The following is a 17,901-nucleotide window of genomic DNA, read 5'->3' as shown; positions in this document are numbered from 1 at the left end:
AACTAAGTGCTGTTGCAGAATGCTGTATGGATTTGTTAATGGCAATGTTTGCCAAGATAATGGCATCAGTAAAGGTCAATGACATTACTGCTCTGCTAGTGCCAAGCTAGAAACATGGGATCATTTGACTGTGATAAATATATCGTAGCCATCCTGCTCCTATCTACCTTGTGCCATTATAGGCTTCCCCCATCAGGCTGAGGAAGTGAGGAATCCACAGAGGGGTTTAGAGCCCCAGAACAATACTGTTCAGGCCCAAAGCCTGCCCTCCTCGACCCAGCCTCTGCAGAGGTACACTGGACTATACAACACACCTTCAAGAATATAGAGCATTCATCCAGTTCCAGTATATTATACCACCAAGCTGAGATTCTGAGTATAGATCTCAGCCAGTACAATAAATGATTAGAAGGATTGTTCTTGGTATGATGCCTTAAAGGATTCAGGCAAAAATGAACTTTATTCTCACAGAGGAAGCCATGTTATTTCCCCCATGCAACTTAAGTTATTGTAGCAAATATGATTAATCTCAATGTTCTGTACCTTACCTCAAAATCTGTATGTAGAATTTTGAGACACCTTTTATAAGTGCCATGTTAATTCAGAAGTCAAACAAAATCAACATAATATTTTCAAATTTTCTACAAAATCAGCATAATATTTTCAAATTTTCACAGAAAACTTGACTTCTGAATTAGTCAAATTGTTCTTTTTGTTGCTTGACTTCTGAATTAGTATTTGTTCGGCGTGTTATTGTGTCTTAGGTGCCATGTTAGTTTATCATGATTCATACAAATATGCCTAGAATTATTCCAGGCCTTTGCTTTTAACAGACCTATGAAAATTTTCATAAATGTACAACTGCCATAGTTTATAAATGTCAAAAATTCAGTTCAAGAAAGATACAAATACAATACAAAAAGTTAAAATTACATTCTCTCATAGAAATTTAAAACTGACAAAACAAGAAGCTTAGAGACACTTAACATCATAATAGATACAGAATAGGATATATAAAAATAGTTCAAGTGCAACAAGAACCAATAATTGCATAAGAATTAATCTCCATATGTCTAATATTTTTGCATTATCAGATTCAGATGATTTGAGCATTATTACTTACACAACATTGTGTGATAACTTATGATCCCAACAATATTCCCCAGTTTTATATTTCTTTCTAATTGATCCACTTTAAAAATTATTTTCTCATCATGCACTACTCCCCTTGCTTTCAGAGTCTACATTCATCTGTACACCTTTTGATGCCTAAAAAATACATTACAGGTATTAATGTCCAGTATCTTAAGACACACTAGAGGTAATACTACATTTGCAAACATAGTGGCATAAAAAGATTAATTACTAATTTCGACAAATTTTAAGGCTGCACTTTTTGTATGATTTCAGAAATTTTAAAAAGAAAAAAACTGAAACAGCACTTTTAGATAAGACCAGGTTGAACATTCTCTAGATACTTAACACCTTCGTGCCGGGTAGCGCAAACGCGCGTTTATCGCGGAGGCCGGCAGTGTCTTACGTGAGAGTCTGTCCAGAGCGGGGGGCTTTTTTGCTATTAAGCCTAAATCCATGAAATTTCCGAAGTATCAACGCATCGTTTAATAATGCTCTATAGAGTATTTAAACGGCTTATGCTTTATAGATATTTTTATACTATATACTTTAATTACCTTATTTCTTGTTTAAATGCATATTTTACACATTTTATTTTCATTACTTACCATTTTATGACTTTTAACATTATACATCTGAAAACTAAATATATTACTTAAAATTCTCTTTTCGTATGAAAAATTTGAAAACAGGGATTCTACACACAGTCCTACGTTACATTCCTTGCACTCGTAATAACTCATTTGGCGTTTTGGAGGATTTTTCTGGGAATGTGAACAAACGAAGCATCATCGTCTCATTTTCTCATCAGTTTCTTCTGAACAAAGTTTTCGAAAATGACTTTCAGTTAATCTGAGTGGATTTAATGATTCTGCTGATCTTGGTGTGATTGCAACGGTAAAAACAGAAAGAATTCACATCTAACAAGATCTAATTATTTTCTAAAACAGAAAAAATTCACATCTAGCAAATTTTCTATTAAAAAATATTTATTCGGTCTGTTTCTATAAAAAACAGAAAGAATTCACATCTAACAAGATCTAATTTAAACCGAAATACCCAACGCTTTAGCGAAAATAAAACTTCTCTACTTACAATAAACAACTACCACGTGCGAATTTAAAGAGACATCATAAATCACACCATTCAGAAACATTCATTTCCCCTTTTGTTTATATAATCAAAAACACGTGTATGTGAGTCATGCTTATCTCATTTCGAGTAGAAGGTCTAATGTACATGTATCTGAAACCATATGGACATACAGTGCCATCTTGTGGCAGAAATTATAGTTTTTCAAACGTTCCAAGACACTGGCACAAATACATGACAGTCGGGGGCTGAACGAGAAAATGCTCTGGCACGCCTACGTGTCGGCCGGGAAGTGAGTGTGTTCGTTGCTGGCACGTAGACGTGACAATCGGCGCGAAGGTGTTAAGCATGGATACAGGAAAATTATTTTGCACAATCATAAAAATTAATTTAAAATATAATATAATGCAAAGAAAGCTATCACTAAGATTTTTGTGCTTTAGAAAAATATGCAAAAAATGTTTTCATAATAATATAAATGTTCATACAACTACTAATGATTCTGACTGAATCCATACTTAGACAAGCTGATGCGTATATGTTTCTAAAAAAACACGCAAAACCAAAAATTGAAATGAAGTAAAAAGAATATCTTACAAAACATGCAGATAATTTATGAAAAACTTAAATAAAAATTATTCCTGTATGAGAATAAAAATCACTCTGTACGAAATGAGAGGTTCAATAAAGCAGTTTTAATTGCATTTAAGTAGTCTATATACAGACTGATGTGAATTGCACAAAGTTTTCGGATGACAATTTTTATGTAAAATGAAAATGATTTAAGCACTCTTGAGGGGTTGGCTGAAATTCCTTTAAAATTATAGCCTTTATTTTATCGCAATTATTAATCTCTTCTTCATTCACATATACCATTAAATTAGTGACCTTCTCTCCCAAAATATTTAATAGGATTTCTGTTTTTAAATCTTTAGGTACTTGTTTTGTCCTAAACGCCCTGGATTCTGCTTTGGGGTAGGTACCAAAATTTTTAATGTTTTTACTTTTTTAATTAAATTTTCCCTATTGCGATTTGAGGTGTCCGTCCCAACATTTGGATTTTGTAGCAAGTCTTTCCTAGTGTTGGCTAAAGCTAATTCTGCCTCTAACTGAGAGAGTTTTATTTTCTCTAACTCTAATTAAATTAAACTCTAATTCTAATTAATTAACTCTAATTAACTGGATTATTTTTTAGACATTTTGCAGGTTAACAAAAGAAAGAAAACTAATTATATTTTTTAATAAATTCAGGTATTTTATATTTATTTAGCAGTACAAAAGCAAAAAATATGTGCATTAAATTTTGTAATGGTATGTCATCATAGTACTAGAATTATTTTCAGAAGTATGCCAGACAAAACTGCCTGAAATTTGAAAGTATTATTAACTAATAATAAATTTAGAAGGAAAAAGCCACATTAAATGATATGAATAGCATTAAAATATAGTTAATTACTTTAAGATTAAAAACTGAATTATAATAATCAGTGATATTTTGGTAAATATAATTATATTAAATGGTTAACCTAGATGACTGTTTACTATTTTGTTATTTTACTGCAAAATGACAAGTAAGGCATTTATCAAAAAGAAAAAAAAGGTTTAAAAGATTTCGCGGTAAAATCCTAGTATATGGTATGGCATTGGCACAATTTTGACAACTGTCGTCAATACCAAAATGATCCATTTACTGCTCATCATGCCACCAAATCTTGTGTGTACCATACACTAGGGATTTAACCGATTTTGTTTTATAAGAGAATGGGAAGGTATTTTCTTTCATTTAACATGCACTGCACATGCACATGCAAATCTCTTGGTTCTTGAATTTACTGGAAACTTGTTTTGCCTTTCTAACAGACAATCTGATTGGAGGTGCTAAAATTGGCTCTATATCAGCTGCCCGAATGACGCTTACGAGATACATAATTCGCCAAGAAAGTGATTGCTTCCAACGTTGGCGTAAAAAATAACTCTCTTGGGGAATCGCTATATGAAATTCCCTGACTTTCCAGATTTTGTCTGAAATATTTAATTTCCCTGACTTTTCCCAGTTTTTCAGGTTTTCCAAGTAGAATGGCAACCCTGTCAGAGGCTGTGTAAAATTGTTTCAGAGGTTACCAATTTCAGGACATTGTTCTAGATTACAACAAACTTGTGTGGTGCCAACAAAATTTATCAATTTCTTTCCTGTTACTTACCATTAAGGAAATCACTAAAATGGTACAGAAAACTGCTTGAACATTTGGGTATAGCAGTTTCTAGTTCCTATGTGTTATATACCAAAATCCATCAAAAGCAACATCAGATCTAGTTTCGAAAAGAAGTAATACATTAGCTACTGAACTCTAGTGAAGGCAAGGATGTACCAGTTCCTAAAAATTATTTCACACATCATAAGTCTTCAGATATGTTGCAATTGGAAGGCCAACACTACATGCACACAACACCCACAGTTACACCAAAAAGGAAATGTGTTGTGTAATTTCCACCAAATTTGACAATAAACCTGATATTTGTGCAAAACATGCACATCAAAGCTTGAATTATGTGTCGTGCCTTGCTTTGAAAAACATCATAGTTTAAATAAATTCCTTTATGCAAGATGTATGACTTTTATTTTTTATTTCATTATTATTTTTATGTCCATCGACAAGCTCTAAATAATGATAGTAATTATCATCCCTTACAACTGTATATTATTTTTTAAGTACAATAAACAAGTTTTAAAGGAATTTAACTTTAGATGGGAACTCTTAGAACAGGGAATAGGGCAGAGGTATACCATTGTTGCGATGAAAGTATGAATAGTAAACATAAATTTCAAATTAAAAAGGCAATTAGAATCTAACTGCAAGGAAACTCTAAATATTTGAAATTGTAGCAAATAAAAACTCACCATATATTGGGGGGGGAGACTCGTGGAAAAATTTCTTAACAACCTCTGCCAAAAATTTTAAAGAAACCCAATAATTAAATTAAATAATAATAAAAAAAATCAAGCTAGTAAAACAACTGAAATATCTTCGCATAATCCTCAACAATGAATTTTGTTAGGTTTCTCACCTAACACACATTAAAGAACATATCACAACTATAAAAAATATTTTATGCAAAATGAAAGGTTAAAAAAAGAGATATAATTCTCATATTTTGAAAATTTTAAATAAAAGAGTTATTGAAAAGATTACTTATGCATCTGCAATAGGGACATTTCTCATAAAAGAAACAAAAAAAAAAACCCTTCATTCAACATAATTTTCTTTTGCAAACAACAATAGATCATGCAACTCCTCACAATATTGCAATTAATACATTTTTAGGTAATTTGCCATTACACATACAAGTAGAAGGTTGAGAATAAGAAATCCATAGCATTTTAACCTTAAAAATCATTATCGATGTGCAATTTTCACTCCTGATAACTTTGAAAATCATAGATCACTCTTTTCCATCATTATCTTATATTGAATCATTATACCTGTGAAGAATGGAAAGATTATCATAGACGTATATTTTCAGTCAGTACACATCACAACAGAAACTCAGTTTTGAATACACTAACATATATTTGCAATGAATTATTTACAACATACAGATAAAAACAGTTGCATTTGCATTAAAGTACAAGTAGTACAAAAAGAGTATAATGTGGTATCAAAACAGAACAATGAGGTAAAGCGAATGAAGGACAGTGAAAATGTAAATTAATAATTCCTCCTAGCATGATAATGAACAACCATGAGCAAAAATATGACTGAAAGGGCTTCTCAAAGCTAATCCTTCGATCTGGCAGTAATAATTATTTTAGAATATCAAATGCGTTTGAGAAAAATATGAGTAAGAGAAATTAACTCATTAGTTTTAATCAATGAGAAAGCAAACTCCCAAAGCATAATGTTTAGACATTTGAGAGCAGCTTTTATTGGAACACTGGTCAATGATTTTACATCAGATGAAACATGATGAAATTTTTAAAAGAAATATTGTTTAATTAAATTTAATACTAAATTAAATTTTTAATTATTAATTATTTATTATTTTTATAATAAATAATCATTTAATTATTAAAAATTAATGACTTAATAATTGTAATAAAGTCTGCTGATTTTTTTATGTTTATTTTTAAGTGTTTCTGACTAGTAAAGGAGAAAATCTGGAATCTAAATATTTAGCTAAATGGTAAGATGAAGTGTTTAAATCAGTTTCTTTGAGATCTCAAAGATGAAGAATCTTTAGAGATCAAATAATAAGAACCTTCATTTAAGAGGTTAGCAATGTTTGTTGGAGAAGTCAAAAAACAAGAATCAGCATAATATTTGTAAATTCTGCATGACAAGTTCTGATGGTTTAACCAGGGTTTCTTACACTTTTTGGTATGGAGACCCCATAATATTTTCAAAAATTTTGTGGGACCACATAAGCATTGAGCAAATCCAACACATGCATGAGTGAAACTGTCAGTTTCTTCACTTGTACTGTAATATATAATGCCTTATACTTTTATAGTATTGCAGTTTTAGGTCATTAACTTTAATTTTTAATTTTAAAACAGTATAATGTGAAAATTTTAAATAAGTAATAAACTTAAAAATATGATACAATAATAAAAATTAATTCAATTACTTGGGTGCATTCAAACATTAACTATAGTCTTAACTATTATTTGTCCATTTAGTGTAGCCACTTGGAAGATCACTACTGAGACAACCCACTTACTTTCAACAGCGCTAAGCAAGGATTAAGATCAATGGGACGGGTGTGCCTGTTTATTTTTAATTATATTATCAAATCTTGGCAAAAGAGTTGACACCACAGGATGTAGCACTTCATTAATATTCTTTATGTTTCATCGACACTTTGATTTTATGGTGGTTAAAGATGAGAATATCCTCTCATACAAATACGTCATAGATATAAAAAAAAAGGCAAAGTTTAAGCCAGTTTCAAAACTCGTTGGAAATTCTTTTGTGACTCCTGGCCAAAAATCTTCTAAGGACTTCGCATTAAAATCAATTTCCAACCTCCAATCATTTGATAACTTGGTAAGTTCTTGTGATTTTAATGACAAATGAGTAATATTTTCCACATTAATTCCGAATGGTTTCACAAACCATATTAGTTCTTTGGCACTAAAATTCGAAGGGAAATTTTTCTCAAGACACAGAAGATGTTCATTTATCACTTTTAACAAGTCATCTTTTTTGATGATCTGCTTCATCATTTTCACTTAAAAATTCAATTGTTGTGATAAACAGTTCTAATGAACCCTTTTCCACCATGGTTCTCCATATGGTAATTTTCTGAACTAAAGCATCGATTTTTGATTTGAATATGAATATGTTGCAACTTTTTCCTTGAAGTGACAAATTTAGTTCATTTAATTTTTCAAGTATGTCACTCAAATAACACAGAGCCTTAAAATTTCATGTTAAAGAACATGAGGCATAGGTTAGAAAAAAGGAAACAGAAATCCTCAGTTGCCCAGCACTTTTGGTCTGAAAATCCCACTTTCCATTTTTCTGCAGCCAAAATTATTCAAAAAACATCTCCCATGTGTAATTTAGATTTTCTAGAGGCATTTCATATTCAAAAAAATCTTTCTGTTTTAGTTAACAACCCTAATTCCAATCCAAACTTACCTTTAGCCTTTAAGGAAATTATGTTTTAGTTTTCTTGTTTCATCTAACTTCTGTCCAGCTATTCTTATCTTATCACCATTTTTTATCTCATTCATTTGCCCTTGGGCAGCTGATGAGGAATCTTCAGTGATTAAACTATCAAAACCAGTCCTGCAAAATTTACAAAGATTACGCCGATTCTTGTTGTTTGACTTCTCCAATAATCATTATTTGGCATGTTATTTTAACATAAAAGGTTAGCAACATGTTTATTTTTTAAATTGGTTTATTTATATGAAATTTACCATCCTGTAATTCTTACAAAAAATATGAATTGCAAAAGTACAGATTTTCATAGTTATATTCATTAAGAAAAACTATGATTACCTCTTTCTGTGTTTTTCAGTGATGAAAACTGATTGATTTGAAAAAATAGAACTAGGAGATGTCCAAATGAACTCCAAAGAGAGCACAAATTATTTAGTGCCTGTGTATCACACCTGCAAAACAGATAATATGCAGTCGTTATTAAAAATTAAACAAGTTTATTTATATAAAAATTGTTATTTTTAATTTTATACTGATCATCAAAATTAGTTTTTGTTTATAATGGTTATCTCGCCACCTCTGTCAGGCATTGACATAATTTACGACATGCAATGCTCAAGAAAATTCAAACTCACTCAGAAAGCAGCACTCATTGCTTCTCTTCCCACAGGAGTACAACAGTCCAATCTGGTCAGCGTACCACTTTTCTCATGATGGAAAGTTGCATGGCCTTGCATTAACTTGTCTAATTTCTCTGCTGATTCCCCTGGGCATTAAAGCTTTCTCCACACGTATGGCTGAGGTGGGATCAAGGATTTGGCTACTTCTCCGATTCCAAAGCAGGAATGACAGACTCATTCTAGGGTTATCTTGGACAGGTTTCACTTGTTATCTCTCATGTTGTGGATTTCATGAACAGCATGCAGCCACCATTCTTTTATAATGTTACCTCTACAGGCATGGATGTTCAAGGCTTGCATGGAGTCATCCAGAATGGGTTCAAAGTATGAGCAGTGTCATGTTTTAATCTGTTCCTGCACCTAGACATATGAAAAGAACTGCCAAAATTAATTGTTGGAAACATCACAATTAAAGAGTCTACTGTCATTAATTTCAGAAATGAAAAGTCTCACATGATCTTCAACACAAAATAAACAAATGGCTACCAAATTATGAGCTGTTTTATTAGTTGTGTAGGTTTTAAAAATACATTAAATCAATCAGAGCTGCATAAAAACACAAGAACTTTTGTCTTATTTCCTCCTATGTACACTCTGATTTTGGAAATCCACATCATGCATACTTACTTACTTCCGTTTTCTCAGCAGGAAGTTCTGTCACTGAAGTTCTAAAACAAAGTTATATGTCTCTGTTTTAATAACAGGCAGAAAATCTTTTTTTTAGCTCTGGAGTTGCCCATAGCTTCCTCAAATAAACTTTCATCTTGGCATAATCCTATTAAATGAAGTCTCAAAGTGTAAGTTTGCAGGCCATTATCAGTCTTTGCCATGAAGTAAGAAAATACATCCAATGAATTTTTCATCAAGCAAGGTTATAATTGTGTGAGGATAACTCAATCTTGATTAAATTAAATTTTCATGGTATTTGTTTACTTCAGAGCAGGAAGCAAAAGTTTTATGTTCATGCAACAATAACAATCAGCATTTAGCATAACTGCATTTCCCACATCACCTTCAAAAAAAGAAGGGACAAGTCACATCTCTTACCTCAAAACCATACCAAACAATGTTCAGTGGGAGATACATTTGATTCTTTTGGATCACCTTAGGGCAGAGATTCTCAACCAGAAGAGGCAGGAATGTGGTCAGCCTTTTATTTATCTGGAAGTATTTAATTTTATGTATTTAGTTTTATTTTGTAGAGACATTAGGTTATTTCGAAGCAAGAGAGATGAAAAATGGGCAATGCCCTCGCTGGGAATCGAACCACAAATACACGCTGATCGTGCAGACCACTACACCACGAAGGCAGAAGAAATACCTTATATACTCCCCCTTTTAAAGGGCGACTGGAGATTAGGGGACCGAATTGCCAAATCCTGGTGGTGGAGAATTGTCATCCACCACCATTTTAGTTCAGGCACCACTGTTGAGACATTAGATTATTTCAAAGCAAGAGAGATGAATAATGAGCAATGCCCTTGGCGGGAATCAAACCATGGACCTCTCGAATATGCACCAAGCATGCAGACCACTACAACATGAAGGCACGCTAAAAAGGCGAGGAGAAATACCATATAATTTTATGAATATAGAAAACTGCTTTTATTAAAGTGTGGTATTTATTAATATTTCCTACATTTAATTTATGAAACACATTAAAAAATAATCTAAATTTAAATAAATGTCTGTATTTTTTGAGTTTGGGAATGGCGGTGACAATGGTGAAAGGGGTGCACAGAGCAAAAAAAGGTTAAGAACCATTGCTCTAAAGTTTTTAAAACCCAAAATGCAGCAGTTTTCTTTTTTAATAAACCAAGACACATGAGAATGGGCCCAATCACTAAAGATTATTATTTTTGAAAAATATTTTGCCCGATACTTTGTTAGCTTAAGTTGTGTCAACTGAAGCCTACCAAATCTTATATATGTTTAAAGATCTTTTGTTAACACTCATTGCATTGAAATTCCTTATTGCTGTGATAAAGTGCTTGCAGTTTTGCATCATTCTGTATTGAGGATAAGATAAATATTATTTGAAAAATACAAAATTCTTCAAGTCAAATACATACCTCCCAGGAATACAGTTAATTCAAATCTACAACTGGCACTATATGAAAATATGGAGACTTGATAATTTGTGCTTAAGGAAAAAATTTGGACATGAGATAAAATTTGAGGAAAGCTACACATGACGATGTTGAAGAAACACTGCTGAAATGGTTCTTTTTTCAAAGAAGCTGCCATCTGTCAATATCAGGACAAATGCTTCAGACAAAAACCAAGGAATTTGCCAGATACATTGGAGAGAGTGACTTTTCGTGCTCAATGGTTAGTTAGATAGGTTTAATGCACTGGCTGAAGATAGTCAAATGTACAAATCAGAATTCTTGCAAGTGCCCATAGGAATGACATTGAGCACTATAGGCTTTGGGTAGCTAGAAACTTTCAAAGCCAGGATGCTTAAAAAATGAGAAATCTCTCCCTGTTTCCTATAAATCTAATCATAGTCCATGGATAACATCAAGAAACATGAATGCAAGAATGGCAATCATTTCTGAAGAGAGAAGAGGTACAAAAGTGAGATGAACTTTCAGCCAAATTGCAAAAAATTCTGCTCTGGGTTGACAATGGTTCTTCTTTTCGTGCTGAAGAAAATATTAAGAAAACTCAATGCATGGAAAGTAAACTTCCTACCTTAGTGGATATGAAGGCTGCAATATGTGTCAGTAATTAAGTTTTTACTCACACAATCTGTAAAACCAAAAGTGATAAAATCTTTCCAATTTTGGGAATATATACAAATAAAATTTTCCTACAAGCTATATCAAACCAGCAGGAAATTAGATTATTTTCATACGTAAATGTTTGAATAAAAGGTAAATTGGTAAAAATATATTTCAGGGTACCCCTTTGCAAAAATTGGCGAATTTTTGGAGGCATTCATGTTTACATCCAATGCCCTCTCCAGTAAAATGGTTTCTAGAACATAATGCAATAAAATATAAAATATAAAACCTCAATAAACTGCTGTGACGAGGTCACATTGAATTAATTATTTACAACGTTAAGGCAGTATTTAGATGTTTCTATCAGATTGCATTGGTGACAGTTTCCTTTTTTTTCGCCAACTTGTATTGTAAGCTGAGGAACGAATTTCATCAGACAACTGTTGTAAGCGGCGGAAAGTGTTGCATCAGACAACTAGCCACTTCACTCTGGTTTGCTTGTGTAGCTGAAGGTATTTTGCGATTGGTTGCCTTCTGACGTTGGATTTTTTCATTGGCTGCAAAACTTAACTACAGTATAACTGTGGAACTTTATAAAAAGCGGTAATTTTGTCCACCTCGAGAGGAGGAAATTGTGAAGGTGCGAGATGGAGATGGTGCGTGGAGAAAGACAGTAAGAATGGGGTGAAATGCAAAGTTTTTGAATTTATCGTGCAAGCTTTCTGGGTCTCCATGGGTGTATGAAGGAAGCGAGTTTTCTTTCTTTCTGATGCTGTAGCTACAAAATTTTAGCTGATCTCTTCCTTCTTGGGATTGGCTTTTTCGCCCAGCAACCTATTAAATCCCGATGAAGAGCACCTACACGTGATTGAGCTGCAAAATACCACACCTTCAAAGGTCTCTGTGGAAGCATTGATCTACTTATTTTTCTGTGAGGAGGCCTCATATCGCCATGTGTCACAACGTATCCAAAAAAAAAATATCTCTTCAACATTGGTAGTATTCAATAAAGCAAGAATTAAATCTGTTTTCACGTGTTTGTCACTCTCTCGTCACGGCGTATCTTGTCCCTGAATCTTATCCTAGGGTAAGTTGCCACTATATTCATCTTTTTCACAACATGTGACATATTCTTCTACCACCACAACCAACGGAACAAAACTTACCACAACTGCATTTTAAATCAAACATGGAAATAATATAAGAATGGAAATACATGTTATCTAATCTACGCAGTACAAAAAGAAAATATCGACTTACTTTATTTAAAAATTTATGTTTCTTCGATATGTGCAACATACAGAATTCCTTAACATCCAAAAACTATTTAAAATTATCAAACCTAGAAACTGTATACTGCCGTTGTCTCATTAATTCACAAAAGTAAAAATGAAAAATATCCTCCGTATTTCCAGTAGCATTTCTTTAAAAAATCCCTTTTTATTGCACCCCACATATTTTCCATAGTGTTAATATGAGCTACAGTTTTGATATCCTTAAATCTCACTGCGTAATTTACCGAGAGGTTGACGAAGCCATTTAAATCTTCATTTACACACCAGTCAATCAATGTTTTCTTTCTCAATCATTCTGAAGTGGATTGAAACTTCAAGTTAATCATACCAACAACAGGCATTTTACGGTGTTAAGTCCAAAATACGCAATGTACTTCCTAACATACATCCATACCTAAGTAAGCCCTTACAAATATTTTTCTATCAGTTAAAATCACTGCAATCATGCATTACAACCAATCACGTCATAACAGGGTTCCATAACGTTCAACTACACAGGTTACCATAAATGAAACAACAGCTTGGCGATAAATTAAACAACTTGGCAATAATCCAAGGGATACCCTAAACTATAGACTAACCTGCAAATTTTTGTGTTACTCATATTAATGTTTTTACATTTTTCATGGGTAAAATAATTATTCACAGCCATAAATGTCTAATTCAAGGAAAGGCTCAGCAGAGTATGTATGTGGCTGTCAGCGGAGTTAAAGATTTCGATTGTAGTTTTCGTGTAGTATGTTAACTTTGGAGGAAGTTTGGTACTTTTCCAAACAGCCAAGCAGATTTTGTTGGCGACAGCATACACTATGCACATAAAAAAATGTTAACAAATGTTAGTTCTAAGAATTTTTTATTTTTATATGGTTTGATTTTAATCGGTTTAAAATTTTATAAAAAGCCAATAAATTTGTAAAAAGATATTAATTTGAGAATTTACTATGCTTTCATGGTTCAACATCCTGATGCGCCGGTTCTTATCATGTGACCCCAAGTGATCTCATCTCACGTAAACTACGCTACAACAATCTATTTCTCTCAGTAATTATCTATATTAATTTCAAGTTAAATCTTAATTTGGAATAATATTTTAAATGCAAGAATTATTTCAATTCGTACGAATAGCTTACTCAGAAATTATGTAAAACCGCAGTGCTTTACTTCGCTAGTGCATTCTCATTAGAATTGATGAATTTAACCCTTGATTTTGCCTTTCTATATTTTTGCCTTCCGGTGAGCGGTGTGATTGCATCCTAATTGACTTAATTACTGCGAATGGTCTTTGGGCATAAAATTTAACTGTCTTGTAAAAATTCTATGTAATTGTATGCCAGTATTGAAAGAAACAATCAATCTGATAAGAAATGGCTGCGACTTGTTTCGAAAACGAAACGTAAAAGGTTACCAGCAAAGATATTCCGTTTGGCATCAGTTGTACCATTATTGGTGACTTTATCGTTTACGCTAGCAAAACGGAAAAGTACCGGAAGTTTTTATCGTTACTTATGAAACTTTGAATCTCAGAAAGACATGTGATATAGCAAAATCGTGGCACTTTTGTTCAGAGATGTTGTGTGACTGGCGAAATTTTATTTAGGAATTTATTATGGTAAGTGCATTTTATTTCACTGTTTTTATTTTGTAGAACGTTACATTCATTGTTTGGAACTACTCTGATATGCGCCCTCAAGTCGCCAAATTTTACGCTGCCATATTACTATTTAAATTTTTTGTCTACATTTCGAACTTTAAGCCTAAAATGTCTCCAAAAACACAGTTTTCGCACATGCAAAAACTACGTTTTGAACACACGATTTAAGCTAAAAATCCGAAACAAAAACAAAAAATTTAGATAGCAAAAATGTAAAGTTTCTAACCAAAAATATTTGACAAGAATCCATGTACACAGCGACATGTTTTAACTTAAAAAAACATCTACGAATGGCACACTGTAGGCAACGAACGAATCTACGAACTACGCACACCTCGCTTTAACATAACAACAATAAATTTCAAAGAATACCATGTACACAGAGTTCTGTTTCAACTTTAAAAAACATCTACGAATTGCACAATCTACACTAAAAAAAAAATCAAGAATATAAACTAAAATAAATTTCAGACAATTCAAAAAACAACAATAAAAACGGAAATTCATACCAAAAACAATGAATATAACATTCTACAAAATAAAAACAATAAAATAAAATGCACTTACCATAATGAAAGCTTCTTTTAAAAGCAGAAATATCTTTCCCCCCTATCTTCTCAGATACAGAGCATGCAAAGTCCAAAATACATTCGTTAATAAAATTTCGCCAGTCACACAACGTCTGTGAAGAAAACTTCCACAATTTTGCTATATCACATGCCTTCCTACGATTCAAAATTTCGAAAGTAACAATAAAAACTTCCTCCAACGTTAACTTGCTACACGAAAACCAAGATCCAAACCTTAAACTCCGCTGACACCCACATACTTTATTAGCAACAATTTTACTGCAAACCCACACAAGTCTATCAGAAACACCATTTTTCGTCCGAGTTTCCATATCAGCTCCGCATTTTGGACACGTCAAACTCCGTTTTAAAAGTCCCGACTCCCACAGAAATTCTAAAAATACACTACGATCTCCATAAATACATCCGTGAACAAAAGACTCGTTAACAACTCCAACATCGTACCTTTTCATACTAAATTTACTCTGCACATAATCTAAAATACGCAGCTGAAACCTTCCCACCACATCTGCCTTTCATCGCAACACAGGCCATTTCAAAAACACACGCGACACGAGCCAACTAGCAATTAAGAAACTACTCCACCAAAGGACTTTCCAACGTCGACATGGTTGCCACACAACACGCAATCGCGCCAAAAACCAGCGCAAAACACATATTGTCACATTTGGTGAAATTAGGGCGTTTATCAGAGTTGTACCCATTGTTTTTTTTACTATGAATTTCTGCTGTTATTGTTTTTGAATTGTTTGTAATTTAGTTTAGTTTATTTGGTTGATTTGTGCGCAATGCCTAGATTGTGTAATTCGTTGATTTTTTTAAAGTTTAAACAGAATGCTGTGTACATGGTATTCTTTAAAATTTATTGTTGTTATGATAATTTATTGAAGTGAGGTGTGCGTAGTTCATAGATTCCTTCGCTGCCTAGAATGTGCAATTCATAGATGTTTTTTGAAGTTAAAATGTATTGTTGTGTGCATGAATTCTTGCCAAATATTTTTGGTTAGAAACTTTACGTTTTCGCTATCTAAATTTTCTGTGTTTGTTTCGGAATTTTAAGCTTAAATTGTGTCTTCAAAACTTGGTTTTTGGAGACATTTTAGGCTTAAAATTCAAAATGTAGACAAAAAATTTTGGTAGTAATATGTCGGTGTAGAGTTTCTCGCCAAACTTTGGAGAGAAATTTGGCGTCAAACTTTGGAGAGGGCACATATAAAAGTAGTTCCCCCCCTAAAAATATATATATATATATATATATACCCGAAAAAGCACAGAATCAATTCAAAAGTCAGAGTTATAGCACGAGTTCTTTACTGAACAGTAGAAACAGGCGTACTGCCGCTCATAGGCAGTCGCAGCATTGCCTAGAATGAGCTGAACAAGTGTAGTCGTAACTCATCGAATTCCACTCGTATTTCAAACAAATTTAGGGTTAATCTTTGGATTATGGTAACTTGGCGATTTTTTGGCGACCAACCCTGCTACAGCAACCTGCTAGTTTTTTGTTTGAACGCCATTTTGTTTTCACGAAGTAAAGGCATGTATTTTTTTTTTTTACACTCAACATTTTTTTCCAACAATCTGCTAGCCGAATTACGCTTATGCTAGAACTTTTATGGAATAAAAGTGCTTAATCATGACGAAGATTAGGTGCGAAATTGGGAGAAAGTGCAGAATCGCAAACTGCTTGCCACGTTTTTAAGAATTGCACAGACACGGATTGCATGTACACGTCGACCTATTTTCACTTAAAAAAACATCCCAGAATTGCACAAAAATGGCATTGCGCACACTCTTGACTTTATCCATGTACACTGCTAAAGTCCTAGCTAGTAACCTTTATCGCCTTACCAAAATGTCACCAAACTACCTGTTACCATATTCCAAAGATTAGCCAAATTTAGTATACCAAACAAAAAATCTTCCCGTCCATACAGGACGTAAATCAAGTTGACGGACGTATACCGACGTACCACTGTATATCATTACCATACATATTATTATGATTACTATAAAAATTTACACGAAATTTATATCATAGAAATGAATCAGAAAGGAATTAAACTTCATTATATTAATATAAATACATAAACATCCCCCCAAACACATATATAAATCTGGATTGCAAACTATTCTTAACTTACTTCATGATATAAATCGTACCCAGATTGAAAATTTTCTTAGTTTCTATTCCTACAATATTCTTTTAACAAATCATCTATTTCGAAACTAAACATTAAAATCAAAGGAATTTAATTAAAAAAATTCACACCAGAAAAAATGGGCAAAAACATGTAAAAACCAAATATTTTCAATTAATGCCAAATACAAAAACCGCTACCTACCTTTCATAAACAAACATTTTTGTTGCCAAACACTAGAAACAAAGTTTTAAATTGGTGCTTCATAAACAAATGTCATCGAAAATCGCTAGTGGTTCTCGAGCCATCAACCTCTAGGTTGGCCCTGTGCTCTGAGGCTGGAAATAGAAGAATAAACCCTTTTGCGCGACTTAGATTAGTGTCTAAGTAAAACAAACATGAAAATTTTATTTGCTATATGGAAAATGCATAATACAGTTGAAACTTAATAAACATAGATGAAGTAAATTATGTATCATGAAATTGTATTCTTGCGATGAGGACTTGAAAATTATTCGCCAAGTTTAAATGGGCTAATACTAGAATAATGACAATGCGTTGAGCGTAATAATATGGGTTGAAGTAAGGTACAACAAAGTCCTATACCCGCTTTAAAGAATTCAAAACAAAAGTCATAATAATTTGCCATTTAAATCACAGTCTTTAGTCATATGTTGCTTTGATGAGATTTATTAACTATGAGCAGGGAGAAAAACGAGGTTATTGCACTTTTGGGCCTCCATTGGCGAAATTTAATATGCAATAGCACGAGGACGCTTGAATGGATGCACAATTGTTGGATCATAGTTTGCAAGTTGTGCTATATAGTGATGTTCTGAATTTTATACACTTCTGAAGAAATTATGCGCGGTCATCAGTAACTAATCTTGGGCATGAGGAATTTTTAATCCTGATGTATC

At 32.8% G+C, this 17,901-nt stretch overlaps 1 long non-coding RNA gene across 3 annotated transcripts in view; it reads right to left on the bottom strand.

The window, feature by feature from the left end:
• LOC118194885 (uncharacterized) overlaps nt 1-17,165 on the bottom strand; it is a 28,994-nt gene extending 11,829 nt beyond the window's left edge. The window contains exons 1-5 of one of the 3 annotated variants that reach the window (XR_004759168.2): nt 16,985-17,165; nt 8,531-8,935; nt 8,235-8,347; nt 5,611-5,707; nt 1,124-1,269 (exon numbers count right to left, since the gene is read on the bottom strand). This is a non-coding gene — a long non-coding RNA (uncharacterized LOC118194885). Of the gene's footprint in view, nt 1-1,123; nt 1,270-5,610; nt 5,708-8,234; nt 8,348-8,530; nt 8,954-16,984 lie in introns of all 3 variants that reach the window. The other 2 variants (XR_004759166.2, XR_004759165.2) reach the window with 2 other exon arrangements.
• Nucleotides 17,166-17,901: the final 736 nt, after the last annotated feature.

The sequence above is a fragment of the Stegodyphus dumicola genome, chromosome X2 (genome assembly GCF_044657685.1).
Source record: "Stegodyphus dumicola isolate Sdum_Otavi_A_Nest chromosome X2, ASM4465768v1".
NCBI lineage: Eukaryota > Metazoa > Arthropoda > Arachnida > Araneae > Eresidae > Stegodyphus > Stegodyphus dumicola.
This window is presented reverse-complemented; position numbering and strand designations above follow the sequence as displayed.